Raw genomic sequence first — 16,469 nt, 5'->3', positions numbered from 1 at the left:
GGTATAATTTTTCAGGATAACTCCTCAAAGTAAAAAAAATTACTTAAAATTAAACTAGAAAAAATAAAAAAATGTTTTCAAAACCCTATCATCAAGTACCGTATTTTTTAATTCAGAGATAAACATTTTTAATATCCATTTTTTGTACATATGAGGTTTTTCACGCTTGGCTAAATTTAAGGTTTGTCATAAATAATGATTCATTAGAATCTTAATTTTGATGAAATGGTAGAAAAATGATATATGAATAAAGGGATTTTTAATTAACCTGTTTTACACATTTAAGTGGGGAAGCCGTTCACTGACTGGCAATAGTCGTTGGCTTATCTACCAGCTGTAACCGGTGTATGGTCAAGCTGATTAGACACATCGACGCCGACACTAGTTGTCCCGCAAACTTTACGGTGTTGTGAATACGGTGGATTTACAGTGCGTGTGATGGATTACATAATCTGTGTTGTTTCCGTCAAACGGTAGAAGGTAGTTGAATACACCAGTTATAGTCCGATCACTGAAGTTATGGCCAGGTTAGATTATCAAATTCCACGATACTTATAAATTTTATACATGTATTCATTTTGTTTCATTGTAATATTTAGTTGTTAATTAGTAATGTAAGTGGTAACGCCCAAACATAACTTGATTATTAATTATATATTAATATTGTTGTTATAGGCACATCCTATTTTTTTTGGTTTTATAACTAATAAAGTCATAGGAGTTCCCTTTCTCCATTCCTTAAGTTAGTTAGGCCGACCGAGATTTTAGGAGCTTGTAAGCGAACAGTAGCCTTTAAAAACATGAAATCTTACATCACTGATAATACTACACTCTTTCGAGCTAAGATTACTGATTCGCAGATCCATATTTTCTATTAGGCACAGTAGGCAGCTTCCTATGGCCACCGTTTATTAAGGGCCTTAGATTTTTAGATCAAACCTTTTTTTTACTTATAGTATAGCATTTTATAAGGATGTCCCCTTATATTATATTTCAACCTTGCCTTGAGCTTCAAAATACTACAATTAAGCTCTGCTGATAAGCTTTCAAAATTATATTTATCCTAAAAACTCTTACAAGGTGTTAAAAATGACCTTTTCAAGTGACATATCAATTTGTTTAAGTTTTTGAGTGAGTTCTCTTTTTAAAAATTTTTTTTTTAATATTAAACGAGTAAATAGGGAAAACTTATTAGAAAAAAATTATAAATGTTGAAGATGCGTTCAATTTCAGAGTTTTTTCCTTAGTCACTCAATATTAGGTAAAATAAAATCAAGTGTCACCTGAATTTATAAGAAAATTCTGTGAATTATGTATGATTTGACTTATTTTTGCACTTAATGAAATCCTAGGATTAAAAATTCGTGATATTAGACTTAGAAAAAAATCTAAAAAACGCTTTTAAGTACATTACAATTAATTATCCAGAAGGATTGATAGATACTAACAAAATTTGTAAGAAAAATAAATTGATTAAACTAGTTTCTTAACGCTAGAATTTTATAATGTTATTGTTGGATACACATTGATGTGTTGTCGAAAAATTGTGTTATGATTATTAATGATATTGTCGTACATCGGGTTGTTGTTGGTCTTCTCTCTATGTCTGCGTTGTCGCCGCCATCTTAGCGTTTTTCAACTATAAGCTCTATGGCGCTTGCGAACGAGTAGTTTTGTATTCGTTTTGTTGTAAAAGTAAAATATCACCTTTACGATCGTCGCATCATTGTGCGCTCAGTATATCGCCGTTGGGTCTATATATTTTATGAGATATATTAAAATACTGTTCACAACATATTGTACGCGTTGATCAACTACTTGCATTTGATTTCAATTGATCCTTTCAATATACAACATTATCATCTACCGTTTCAACTAGCCGATAAGTATAATGCTTGTTTATCTTCTTTTTAAGACTTACTCACATTTATAATTTATTATTTGTTCATATCATCGCCATTGTGGCATTAGTATTAAGTGCCCTACATATCCACATTGGTGTATATAAGATTTTATGATTAAAGTATTATACATTTAATAATTATATATTGTAAATTCATTCTACATTTATTCATACAGTCCACTCACCCTATTCCTTTTACTCGACATAGTCAGACTTAAGACAATATAAAATAACGATCGTTAACGGAACCCACGTGAATACTACCGGGCGCTGCGTTCATTCATTTGTCCTACGAGCATGAATATTTATTTGTCTTATCATTACAATATATAGCATTTTAAAGTAAATCTGGAAGAAAAGAATCATTGGAGTACATACTTTATATGATATTTCCCTTAAGTCAAGTTATATGCATGCAATAGTAAATAAAAGCTATTTGTAGTCCAGGTTACTCTAGATGTTATGTTCACTTTTTTGAAAATTCAGTAAAATTATAATGTAACTAACAAAATGAAAAACTTAATGGGCAGCTTCAACTTTTTTTTTGTTTTCCTGACCCTTCTTCTTGCGGCTCGTCAAATACATAATCAATTTCTTGATGAGGCCAGAATGATGGCTTGTTTTCAAGATCTAATGTCAAATCAGGTTCAATATAAGCAGCATCTTCATAAGTCATTTGGGAATATGGCAACAAATTCTTAATTTCCTCGATCCTTAATTCTGCTTCTTTAATATTAGATGCAGCTACCTTTTTAAATTCTTCTATTTCCTGCATCTGTAATTTTCATAAGAGAATAATTAGACAATGACATTATATGAATAAATAGTAAAAATTAAAAGCACAAAAATAAAACCTTTAAATTTTATTATTTTTACTTTTTAAAGACAATTTTCTAAAGAGTAATTAAAATATATATGAATAAACAAAGAGAATATGTACAGTTTTTTTTTCAGAGCTATCAATAAATGCTCTATATTTGTCTTCGGGATATGGAATTTTAACGGCATTGTATTGCTTTTCGAAATTTTCAACCAAACCAGCTATAGGAATAGCATTCTTGTATTTGGCCCAATCAATTTTAGGTGCTTCTGGGGATAATGCAAACATTCTGCAAATTATTTCATTCAATATTTAAAATATATATTAGTAATATAAATTTATATCATTTTTTTCGTTACTCATTTATCACATTATATTAATCTATAAAATTTTAATTTTTTGAAATATTTAGCGATAAACATTTAATTCGGTAAAAAATGATCTTTACATACTTTCGGAGGTACCCATCAGATTTAGCTTTAAAAGCTAAATAAGCAGATTTTTGAGCTTCAGGAACACGTTCGCTAATAGCAATCCAATTGACAGACGACTGAGCAATTCTTCTAGCCATTTTAATTAATATAATAACTTGTATAAAAAATTGATAACAAAAGCACACTTTGTTTGAATTTATTCAATTTACAAATGATATTCAGATTCTTACAAATTATTTATGTTATCACGCAGCTGTTGGGATGGCAACGATATATCGAACTTATCGATATACTGTTTCGATATATCGATTTTTTTTAATATCGATTAAAGATTTTCGATATCTATATTTAAATTTGTATTTTTTGTTAGTTTGTCTAGCCAATGAAAAATTTTAAATGTTTATAAATACATTAANATTCTTGTATATGGCCCAATCAATTTTAGGTGCTTCTGGGGATAATGCAAACATTCTGCAAATTATTTCATTCAATATTTTTTTAACAATTTTTTAACGGTAGGAATATACAGAGTGTTCAGTAAGTCAGGAAACGGATTTCTATTGTTCTCATTGTTAAAAACAATGAGAACAATAGAAACCCGTTTCCTGACTTACTGAACACTCTGTATATACGTAAGACGCATTAGACGCGGGTGTTATTGGTCAGTCAAAATAAAAATTTGTTTATATATATATATAATATTGATGACAAGCACGCGTGTACGGGTACGATAACCAAAAATAAATTTATACAGGAATAGTATTGACGGCGTATCGATGAGCGTGGGGTGGGGTGGGGTGAATGCGTTATGACAGTCTAGTCTAGACGACGGAATATGCGATAACGCGTGGCGTTTGGAGAGTTACAAACATACATACATACATACATACAGGTGAAACTAATATAAGCGTGTTAATAAATATAGTTTAAAAAAACTAAAAAACACGCTTTTAAAGAACATCGAACTAAAAAGTTAAAAATAATTTTTAAAATAAGCGTAAAACAATAATGAACGAAAAGTACTAGTATTATTGTGATAAAAGCGTTGGGCTCTCAATATACGAAAAATATAGCACAAAGCACCCACGCTTTTATCACAATAATACTAGTACTTTTCGTTCATTATTGTTTTACGCTTATTTTAAAAATTATTTTTAACTTTTTAGTTCGATGTTCTTTAAAAGCGTGTTTTTTAGTTTTTTTAAACTATATTTATTTTTCACTTTTTAGTTACATGTTATGATAGTAGTTACTACCAATATCATGGTTGTAACGGGTAAAGGGGAATCAGGGTTCGATTCCGGAGAGGGAGTCTGAGAAACGGCTACCACATCCAAGGAAAGCAGCAGGCGCGCAACGTGGAGGTAGTGACGTAAAATGACGATACGGGAATCATCCTTTGTAATCGGAATAAATACCCTATATATCTCTTAATGAGAATAAAGCGTATTAATATATAAGTTTTAATAGTAATTAGAATATATATATATATATAAAGATATATATTTATACATGTAAAGCGACTTAAGTACGTAAACGTATCATGCACGAGGTATAGCTGTGTTTTGTTGGCGGGCGGGGCGCGAGGCATATATGGCGGCAGCGGCGTCGGCTGTAGGGATATATAAATGAATATTAACATATACGTATATATAAATAATAATATATATATGTATATATATATTAATATTAGCGGCGATGGTAAGAATATATAATCTTCGCATAATATCGTGGCACTTTCGTTGGCGTCGACGACGCGATGTCCGGCGTGATCCTCGGGCGTCAAAAGGTTAGCAGCGTTGATGGCGACGGTGCGCGAGTGGAGATCGGTTTATTGACGTTGCCACTTTGACAACAGGAAGAATACTACGGTATCATTAGCGGCGGTACGTCGTCGGCCGTGCGGCACTTGCTGGACTTTGCACCGCGGCGTATAACGCGCGGTGTTGGTCAGTCAAATACTCAAAATTATACAGAAAAAAAATAGTGTAGTTGCCGACTGGTGAGCGGGGTGGGGTGAATGCGTTACGACGGTCTAGTCTCAAGGTCATAGACGACGGGATACGCGACATAATAACACGTGCCGCGTGGAGTTACAAACTTACAACATACAAACAACAAACAACATACATGTGAAACTAATATAAGCGTGTTAAAAAGACAGTTGATCCGTCCAGCTGCCCACGAATATAATGTATACTGTGGACTCATATTCGTAACAAGAATGTTTTCTAATGTTACAAAATAAAACTCCACGTAAATTTCTGACAGATTTCCGATTAATAGATATTTTCATTATATTTGCATTATTATTTACGTGTAAAAATTTAAGTCTCATCACCCGTCAATAATAACAATTATTTTACAAATTCAGATAAGCGACTGCTAAATGGTACCCCGGTTCGTCGATAACAAAGTACAAAAATAACTGGTTTTGATCGTTGGCAAGGTAGCAGTTGAAGGGTGAGGGTAATCGGTTACCGTCATTCAACAAAAAATTCGTCACGTTATAAATGCCACTAGGGACTGACACATGTCGATAGACAAAAAATTCATTATTTTGCATAAAAACTGTTTTGCGCGGGACTACTTTTTTTGATCTGTATCGATGTTAGAGTCCTAAATTTTTTACCAAATTATAAAGCAGAAAATTATCTGTGATCTAGCGTTTTTATAATTTTGATAACACAACTCTGAAGCTATTTATTAAACATTTAAAAAACCAAAAAAATAGAATTGTTTAATAGTAAATATAAAGTACTAGAAATTATGTTAACAAAAAAATAAAAACGCTAAATCACAGATAATTTTGTCCTCTATAATTTGGTAAAAAATTTGAAACTCTAGCATCAATACAGATCAAATGAAGTAGTCCCGCGCAAAACATGTTTAAACCAGTTTTTCATTCTCTGTATGGCGTCCTCTTAATTCTGCTTCTTTAATATTAGAGGCAGCTACCTTTTTAAATTCTTCTATTTCCTGCATCTGTAATTATCATAAGAGAATAATTAGACAATGACATTATATGAATAAATAGTAAATTTTAAAAGCATTTGTCAATCCACAAACAGTCGAAGTATATAACCAAGCACTAACTAGTTATTAATAATTAAATTAAATGATGTTTAAAAGAATCTATTGCTTTACCATTCTTTACTCAGATTATTAATTCTAAATAATTGGGTTAATATGAATTAACTTACCTTTTTAGATATCTTGCGTTCAGATTTATACTGTTCCTTTTAAATAAATAAATAAAGTAGTGATGCAAAATAATTGTATTTGATATCGTTTTAAAATGTACCGACGACAACACGGGGTCGCGACTAGTTTGGTCAAAATAAAACAGATAGAAGAATTCTGAATTCTTTATTGAATTCAGATCTTCAAAAAGGTGAAAAAATGAGAGTAAGTCGCTCGTTGGCACGCTCGCTTACTGATGTGCAAATAGAACTAAGTCTTTTTATATTATTTTTAATTGCCCCCATCATGGGTTGTTGTCAGCGCTTTTAATGATTCTCAATTTATTGTATTAAATTGAACATAACATGATAGTTATCTATAGATAAGATGTATAGTATAAAATATTACTTTTATGACAAACATGTATATAAATTGAAGGGCTTGATAGAGAACTCGTTGGATAATAATTGTTATTAACTATGAATAAATGGTCTGCAAAAAATTTTCATCAAGTCAAAAATATACTTTTATTGGTCAATTTTCGTGATAATTTCAAATCACCAAAAATGTTTAATATTATTACTAATTAGTTAAAAACTATAGAATATAACTATAAGAAAATAGTTATGAATATTTCACTTGTATAATTATAAAATTTTTTTGTTAAATTTAGGTAAAAATAAAAATAATTTTTTTTTAGATTTATAATTTATGTAGCAACATGTTACCAAAAACTTTGGAATATTATACTGTTAGTAACACACAAATATATTAATAAAATTAATATATTACAAAGAAAAATTATTTAATTTTGTAGTTGAAATCTATAATCATATCAAACTTAATAAATACTTTAAAAACATTAAAAATGTATAATTTTAATTGTCTATATAGAAAATGTGGGCTAAGTAACTTTTTAATTGATCAAGTGGTAATATTTTCAATTTTTGATGGTAATATCTTTAATTACATAATAGTTGTAATCATTTGATATATTATTAAAAAAAGTTGGTCAAGTGAGATCTGAGAAAATAAATGAGAGCCATAAAAAAAAATCACAAAGTAAAAAAACTTTAATGTGAATAAGAAATGTCTTCAAATGAGGGGGGACTACAATGATGGGGACCTTGATATTTAATAAAGTTATTGAACCTAAATGAGATAAAAATTTTCTAACTCAAAAACTTTTATAAGGTATTTTAAAATAATATAAAATACAAAATCGAAAATTTTAACACAAATATAGCATATAGTAACCATTTTCACCATGAAAACAAAATTTTTTTTCCATAATAAAGTATATTATATAAGCTTTAATTTAAGATATATATAAAAGTGTCAGTATTTCCGGTACACATTCTAAAGTTAATTTTTTGTGAAAAGTTGTCATTTTGAAACCCCCTGTAGGCAGATAAAGGGTCAGATTTATCAAAAAAATATACAAAATGATAGGAAATTATCTCATGTATCTATTGTATTTTTTATTGTATTGGAAATTATCTATTGTATTGATCCATACATTTTTCAAAAAGTTATGGCAGTTTTAAGTAAAAACAATTGAATTGTAATATTTTTGTAGATTTCCCCCATTTAAGGGGAACGAGGGAAATTTTTTAGGGTAATGTTGTAAGAGCTGAGAAAAAGTGGTACAAATGTACAGATAAAACAATAAATTTGATTTTTTTTGTTAAGTATATTTCTACATGTAAATATTTTAAGGTGGCCAATACTTAAAGCAAAATCTACAAGACTGCATTAAATTAATTACTAGAATATTTATATTTTTTTTAGAATTCTCATTCCACATTCACAAAAAGCTACCAATTTCATTACAAAGCAAATATTAGATTTCCTTGAACGGAATGATGATTAAGTAATGTAAAAAATTTAAATAAAATATTTCAAAAATCTATATTATTTTTTAAATTATGTTTTTTATCACCTAATTATTTTGTTAGTTATTTATAAATGCATGTAATACGAATTTAAATGAATAAATATCCTTATAAGGTATTTTAAAATAAAAAAAAATTTTATTTGAACACAAAAATGCATGTTTTTTAACTACGGCAGCTATTTGCATAAAGATAGGTTGTCGGGACAATTTTTTTTTTCAACTTATAGTACGTAACACAAGCTTTAATTTAATATATGTGTAAAGGTGCAGTATTTCTGGAACATTTTCAAAAGTTATACTTTTTATACATATGTTTCAAGTTTTGAACACCCTGTATAAGGGGAAATTGCCAGATTAAAAAAAAAAAGTATGTCAGATGAAAGAGGTATATATAATGTATTTAGAAACAAAAATTTGTGTTGATCTATACATTTTTCAAAAAGTTATAGCAATTTAAAGTTGAAAATTTTAACACAAAAATAGTATTTTTTTAACTATGATAGCCGTTTGCACGTAGAAGACAACTCGTTGGGTCATATATATTTAATTTATAGTACGTAGCATAAACTATAATTTGACAAATGTTTAAAAGACGCAATATTTCAAAACTTAATTTGAAAAAGTAGAGTTTTGTAATAAAGTTGCTATTTTGAATCCGTCTCTGTTGGGCAGGTAAATGGTTACATTTTCAAAAATATTATATCAAACAAGTTTCAATATTAAAAAAATTTTTGATTTGTTCATTTTTTAATAAGTTAAGACAATTTTTAGAAAAAAAGTGAAAAATATATCAAAATTTACCAATTTTAAAAATCATAATTTTTAAGTGGATTTTCATCATTTACGGGAAACGAGGGACAGTTTTTCAATTTTTGAGGGTAATGTCTTTAAATAGATACAATTTGTGATATTTTGACGTATAATCGGACCAGGAAGAGCTGAGAAAAAGTAGTGACAGACACAAAAAAAATTAATAAATTATCACATCATAGTAAAATTAATGCTTTCTCAGCTTTGCATCAATGTTAAAATATGTAGTAAAAATTTCTGGACTAATATTTTTATTTATATAATAGAGAATGAAAACTATAAAATTAATTTGAATTATACTATCAAGGAATTATTGAGACTAATTATTTTAGTTGGCATTATTTATAGTAAATTAAATACTAATTAATATATCTTAACAGTCAAAGAATATTATTGAAGAATTTCAAATTTCTACTGATATAAGCCTACATTCATTGATCATTTTTGTTAGAAAATTATAGATAATGTTAAATTTTTAAAGTGAATTTGCGAGGTACTTTTTTAAATTAGTTCAATAATATTTATTATATAATCAAAATTTAAGTTTCATCGTTTTAGATATTTTTTGAAGTTTAGATAATAATTTATCTTTTACTTAGAATAAAAAGAAAAAAGTATTTTATAAATATTTAATATTTTAAGTTCAAGTAAATATCTTGCAAACAATAATTTTTAAAATAGTTTAGAGCAGTGGTCGGCAACCTTTTTTAATTCTCAGGCCACATTTACAAATTAAAAAGAGTTCGCGGGCCAGATAAAAAAAAAAAAATTTATAATTACATTATTTATTATGCAAAAAAATACTATCTAAAACTTAAAATAATAATATGACTTATATAAAATACCCGTACCAAAAACGCAACGTTCAATTATATTTATACAAAATGATATTCAATTAAATTAGTCGATTTAGAATTTAAAGCGGGCCGTCTTCAATAGCCACGCGGGCCGCCGGTTGCCGACCACTGGTTTAGAGGAAATCATAACTTTTTAAATAAGCTCATATCATAAAAGTTATATCATATTATTCTATATTAGACTTAAGAGATTTTTAAAAGGGTATTTATATGTAGCTCTTTAGTATAATTTAGATTATATTAAAATAAAATCTACTACAGAAATATCATTTTAGAATATTGGGACAATATTTAGGCTTATATCAAGGTGTTACAATTTATATACATTTGGTCTTACCAAAAAAAACTGACTCTCAGTGGACATTAAAATCTATTAATAAATTTTGGCCAACAGTAATTAATATCAATTTTTGAAAATATGAAATTAAGTATGAAAATAGCTTGAGAATTATTTCCCATTATAACAGGTCAACATATAATACAATAGTTTTTTATGTAGCTTGAAGCTCTTTGTCTTGGTTTTTCTCTAGATAGTTTGATATTAAGTAGTCACTTAATAACTGCAAGTATTTCAGTAGAAATTAAATTTTTCTTCTATTTTTTATTTTATATGAATACTAACTGCATGGAGCTTACACCTATACACAGCTGTTATTGGCATAATTCAAGTAACCGGAAATATGTTATTAAGTAATAGTATCGGCATCTCACAGACAGCTGTAGCCATATTTTAATGTTTGTCAATCTTTTTGTATGGATATATCAGTATACTGCAATGGTTAATATACACCTAGAATGACTAGTATAAAGCGAGTGCCCATTTGCTTTTCAGTAGACATTATCAGTGCACTGAGTTGATTAATATACGTCTAATGCCATTCGTACAAGGTTAGTATATGATCGATTTATATGATTTTGTGCTCTGTAAACATAACAAGAGGTCTATTTGGAGAATATTCACACATTAAGGTACATGACGTAACGAATATACTAATACTTGTTTGTTCATATATTAACAAAATATAATGTATTTTACACAAGATCATTATAGTTGTATGGTAAATTACAATCCAATTATAAATTAATAAGAATAGAGACTGTTACAATAATAGTATAATACTACTTTTTCTTTTTTACTACATCTAATACATCATAAGTAGCTATGATAACAAATTGAGATTACAAAATAAATAAAATTCTAATAGTAAAACTAATGCACAAAAAAAAAAAATCAAAAGTTAATATTTAAAACAATCACAACATATAAAAATTTAATGGCAATCAAAACTGGATTAAACTGTTGACTATTACAACTTTTTCTTTTTTATTCTAATGTTATTTATCCTACTTAAGCAGCCGTTTTAATAACACAAAAGCGCTCCTAGCGTTATTTCCTATTCCCAATAGCTGTTATTTATGTGTGTGAAGTTAGCAATTCCATTCTAGCAATTTATAATCAGACATAGTTAGAATATATAACACTAGAGGGCGCCACACTCCTAAAAGAATTTTACATTATATTTTACTTTTAACAAAATGTTCCGAGAAGACTCCAGGAAATAATTATACACCAATTAAAGCTTATAAAACTTCCTATCCAAAGAAATTAATCAAACTTGGTAGTAGAGTGTCCATGTAAACCGTATGAGAGAAATTGCTGAAATATATCCGATAGTTAAGAATATGTATATTCAGACCGGTTCTCGATTTTTTGTACTTTTGAAAAGGTTCCGAGGCGTGTTCACTTAATAATTATATATCAATGAAAAGCTTATAAAATTTCCTATCGAATCACGTAGATCCCAAGGGGTACTCGAGTGTCCAAGTAACCCGTATTAGAGAAATTGCTAGTCAAAATTGGAGGTAGTAAACAATATATTATAGCCGTGTAATAACTTTTATTCTCAAACTCGCGGTGGTTTTTTATACTTTTGAAAATGTTCCGAGACGTGTTCACTTAATAATTATATATCAATGAAAAGCTTATAAAATTTCCTATCGAACCACGTAGATCTCAAGGGGTACTCGAGTGTCCAAGTAACCCGTATTAGAGAAATTGCTAGTCAAAATTTGCGGTTGTAAACAATATGTATACTCAAACTGGCGGTGGTTTTTTGTACTTTTGAAAAAGTTCCGAGACGTGTTCACTTAATAATTATATATCAATGAAAAGCTTATAAAATTTCCTATCGAATCTCGTAGATCCCAAGGGGTACTCGAGTGTCCAAGTAACCCGTATTAGAGAAATTGCTAGTCAAAATTTGCAGTAGTAAACAATATATTATAGCCGTGTAATAGCTTTTATTCTCAAACTGGCGATGGTTTTTTGTACTTTTGAAAAAGTTCCGAGACGTGTTCACTTAATAATTATATATCAATGAAAAGCTTATAAAATTTCCTATCGAATCACGTAGATCTCAAGGGGTACTCGAGTGTCCAAATAACCCGTATTAGAAAAATTGCTAGTCAAAATTTGCGGTAGTAAACAAAATATATTCTCAAACTGGCGGTGGTTTTTTGTACTTTTGAAGAAGTTCCGAGACGTGTTCACTTAATAATTATATATGGATTATGTAAAAAAAAGATGGTTGGTTTTTTTTATGACATTGTTGTCGCAGTCAAGGATTGTATAATATTAATTATGATTGTCAATAGATATATTTTCTGTATTGTCAGTTATAAAAATACAGTGAGTATATAAATACACTATTTATATACTTACAACAATGTGCCTTACTACCATTGATAATAACAATGGTGTGTGCCTTCTATAATTGATGTCATAAAAAAACAATTAGCTACCTGATTTATAATTCTTGGTGTATTATTCATGTATATTAACTCAAAAATTTTAAACTGTAAATGTTTATATCTAATAAACAATAAAGTTATACTAAAAGTTTAAATGCCATTTGCTATTAAATTAAAAACTCAAACTTTTATTAAATTCAAAATATGTGTTCCCATTTAAAAAATCAAAGTTAAAACCCTTTTCAGGCAATCAGGATGAACTTAAATAGTATTACATTGTTAATAATTCATGAATAATGTGTAACTAAATATAATCAAAAAAAAAAAATGTTTAAATTATTATTATTCCGTAAGTAATTGATTGGGTTATGATAAAAAAATCACCTGTATATAATTATAACAATTTAATGTACTATACGTGAATTACAAAATCTTATATACACCAAAGTGGATAGGGGGCACACTTAATACTAATGTCACAATGGTGCTATTATAAAAAAATAATAAATTATAAATGTGAGTAAATCTTAAATAGAAGATGAACAAGCATTATACCTATCGGCTAATTGAAACGGCCGATGATAATTTTGAATATTGAAAGGATCCAATGCAAATAGCTGACCAACATGTACAATATGCTTTGAACGGTACTGTGATCTCAAAAAATATATAGACCAATGGCGATATACTGAGCGCACAAGGTGCGACAACCGCAAAGGTGATATTTTACTTCTTTTAAAATTCATGAATCGAATTTTTATCATACTTGGGTTTAATTCATATTGCGCGAAAAAAATATGCAAAGTCATAAACATCCGAGCTCTAGCTATAACTATTCAAAATATAAAAAATGTATAGAAACACTCATATTTGTTAAAATTTTTTTTATAATGCATGAAGTTCTAATTTTATCGAAAAAATTATTCATAATAATAATAATAATGTGTTTCTGTTTTTTTTATGGTGGGGTGGTTATTGTGCAAACAATGATTGGTCAAATCGAGTATTTTATATAAAATATTCAAAATTAAATGTCTTGTTAAAACCAAAATATATTTATTCATTACATTCATTTTTTTATATAAAATACTTTTAAAAAAATTATGGAAAACGTGCATAAATTTAATTTGTATTTAATTTAATTATTATAGTTAAATATTATCATAATTATAATATCCATTGGTATTTTTTCATTGTTAACAATTAATGCCTTTGAAATATAGTATATTCTTGTTTATACGTACAGAGATTATAATAACACTATAGAATTATTAAATATTAATGTATATACTTAGCGTCGTTTCATAAATTAGCAAACCCAGTTTTTGCAAAATTTATATATTTTTAATTAAAAAGGTATAAAATACTCAAAAATTCTGTATCCTGTTGGATAGCTATTTAATAATTTTAGAAATTAAATAATTAAAACAACTTGAGTCAATGTTATAAATTGTTATTTAAAAAAAAATTGTCACTTTTAAAATAAACTATTCAAGCAATTTAAATGGTACATATGAGTATCGAATCGTATGGATGGGAATAACAAGATACTTTATTATTTTGTAATATTATTTATTGTGTATAAGATATTTTGTTTAACAATAAATCAAAGTTTTAGAATGGTTAATTAGGGTAATTTTTGTTTTAAAAATACAACATATTAATAATTAATAGTATTTTTACTTTAATTTATTTTTATAATAGTTGTAATCGTATATTTTAAAACGAACTTTATTAGGCTACTCAGTAGTATATTGAATATTTTAAATATAAAATAATACTATATTTCAAGATAGAAGTGTGATATCTGTAAATTAATTTATTAAGTACAAATTATTTTAATATCAATAAAAAGTTGAGTTGACGAGTGAATGAATTATACCATTACTAAACATATAGTAAATTAATAAAAAGGAGTGCACTCATTAACCGTGTTGTACTATTTAAATATTTATGTATGTATTTGTCACAAGTCTCCGAGTCTAATTATTAGTATAATTTTTTTTTTTCAGTAGGTACAGCAATTTTAAAGAATAATAACACAACGTTTAGAAACAATTTAGAAGTCCCTATTGAATTTTATTAATATAAAAAAATTTTATCATAACTATAATCGTATGGAAGATATATAATGGCGAGGTTTAGTATTATCGCATATTTTCTCGGAAGATTCTCAATAAAACTAAATTAACAATATTGATAGTGAATTCGTAGATAAAGTTTTGCAGGTGTTCAATTTTTCAATATACTATTTTGGAATTTGACATGCAACTCTATTGAACAAGAAGTTCAGTATTTATTCGATTGTAGAATATACGTATACAACAATTATTTGAGGAAATTAAATTTTTTAATGTTGTATTGTTAAAACAAAAAGTACTCTAATTATAATCGTTTTCACACGTAGATTCAATATGTAACATCCATTTCACGGTTTCTTATTGCTTAATGTCAATTTTATTGATAAGAAACTTCTGCGAAATCGCAAGTCTCGGACAGTGACTAGCTGAAACTTGTCATGCGGGTATTATTGTAAATAAATTCTATTAATAGCCATCTGTTGCATTATCGCTTACAGGAAACGTTCAATAAATAACCGGTCTACTATTATATATTTTAATGTTTTTGATAACCATTCTCTTTGCATAGTCTCTATTAGGGTGTCCCTTGTTTTTAAAATTTTAGTTATTTTTCAGGTTCACATCCCAAATTTGTGTGTATACATATAAAAAGTTGCTACAAAAAATACCAGATCTATCAGAAAAGTTTAACCCGTACTGATTTAGGGTTGATGATCGGCCAAAAGACGTATTTTTTAGTTTTTAACAATTGACCCTTAAATTAACGCTGTTACAACAAAAATTATTGAAACCAAATTGTAGATCTAATTATTTTGTATAAATTAAGTTCTAATCGTTTTTCTTCTAAATCCATTTAGTTCGCCAAAAAAATATCAAAAAATGTAATATTTGGTAAAATGATCAAAATTGGTATATTTACCAATATTCCATCGTATCAAACGAATCATATATGCGTATCACATATCAATTCTTTGAATAGAAATAAAAAACTAAATTTTAATGAATATTTTGATTTGTTACAAAAAAATAAAATGAAAAACACCAAATTTAGTTTTGTAAAGAGATTTATTTCAAGTTTATACATGATACTCTACATGTTCCCTTTAAAAAATCAGAGAAGTGTAAATAAATAACTTGTTTTGTTTTTAATTAAAAAAAATATTAACATATTATTTTACACCAAAACATACTAAAATTATTTTTTTACAATTTTTATCATAAAATGATATAAATTATGAGTTTTGAAATTTTGTTCTAAGACCAGTTTAGGAAATTTTATAAGCTTTTATTTGGTGTATAAATATTACTGGACTCGTCTAGGAACTTTGTTAAAAGTAAAAAAACCTAACGGCAGTCGGAAAATATGTATTGATTACGACCTTATATATGTTACAGCAATTTCTGTTATACGATTTATTTGGACACTCAAGTACCCTTTGAGATCTATGCTATTCGATAGGAAATGTTATAAGCTTCTCATTGATATATAATTATTAAGTGAACACGTCTCGGAACTTTTTCAAAAGTACAAAAAACCACCGCCAGTTTGAGAATAAAAGCTATTACACGGCTATAATATATTGTTTACTACCTCCAATTTTGACTAGCAATTTCTCTAATACGGGTTACTTGGACACTCGAGTACCCCTTGGGATCTACGTGATTCGATAGGAAATTTTATAAGCTTTTCATTGATATATAATTATTAAGTGAATACGCCTCGGAACTTTTTC

General features: G+C 27.7%; 1 pseudogene; it reads right to left on the bottom strand.

Moving 5' to 3' along the window:
* Positions 1 to 2,422: 2,422 nt before the first annotated feature.
* LOC126903870 (ATP synthase subunit d, mitochondrial-like) lies at positions 2,423 to 3,542 on the bottom strand (annotated as a pseudogene).
* Between the last annotated feature and the right edge of the window lie 12,927 nt (positions 3,543 to 16,469).

The sequence above is a fragment of the Daktulosphaira vitifoliae genome, unplaced genomic scaffold, assembly GCF_025091365.1.
Source record: "Daktulosphaira vitifoliae isolate Bord-2020 unplaced genomic scaffold, ASM2509136v1 Scaffold_1, whole genome shotgun sequence".
Taxonomy (NCBI): Eukaryota; Metazoa; Arthropoda; class Insecta; order Hemiptera; family Phylloxeridae; genus Daktulosphaira; species Daktulosphaira vitifoliae.
The sequence above is the reverse complement of the archived record's forward strand: the minus strand, read 5'-3'. Positions and strand labels throughout refer to the sequence as shown.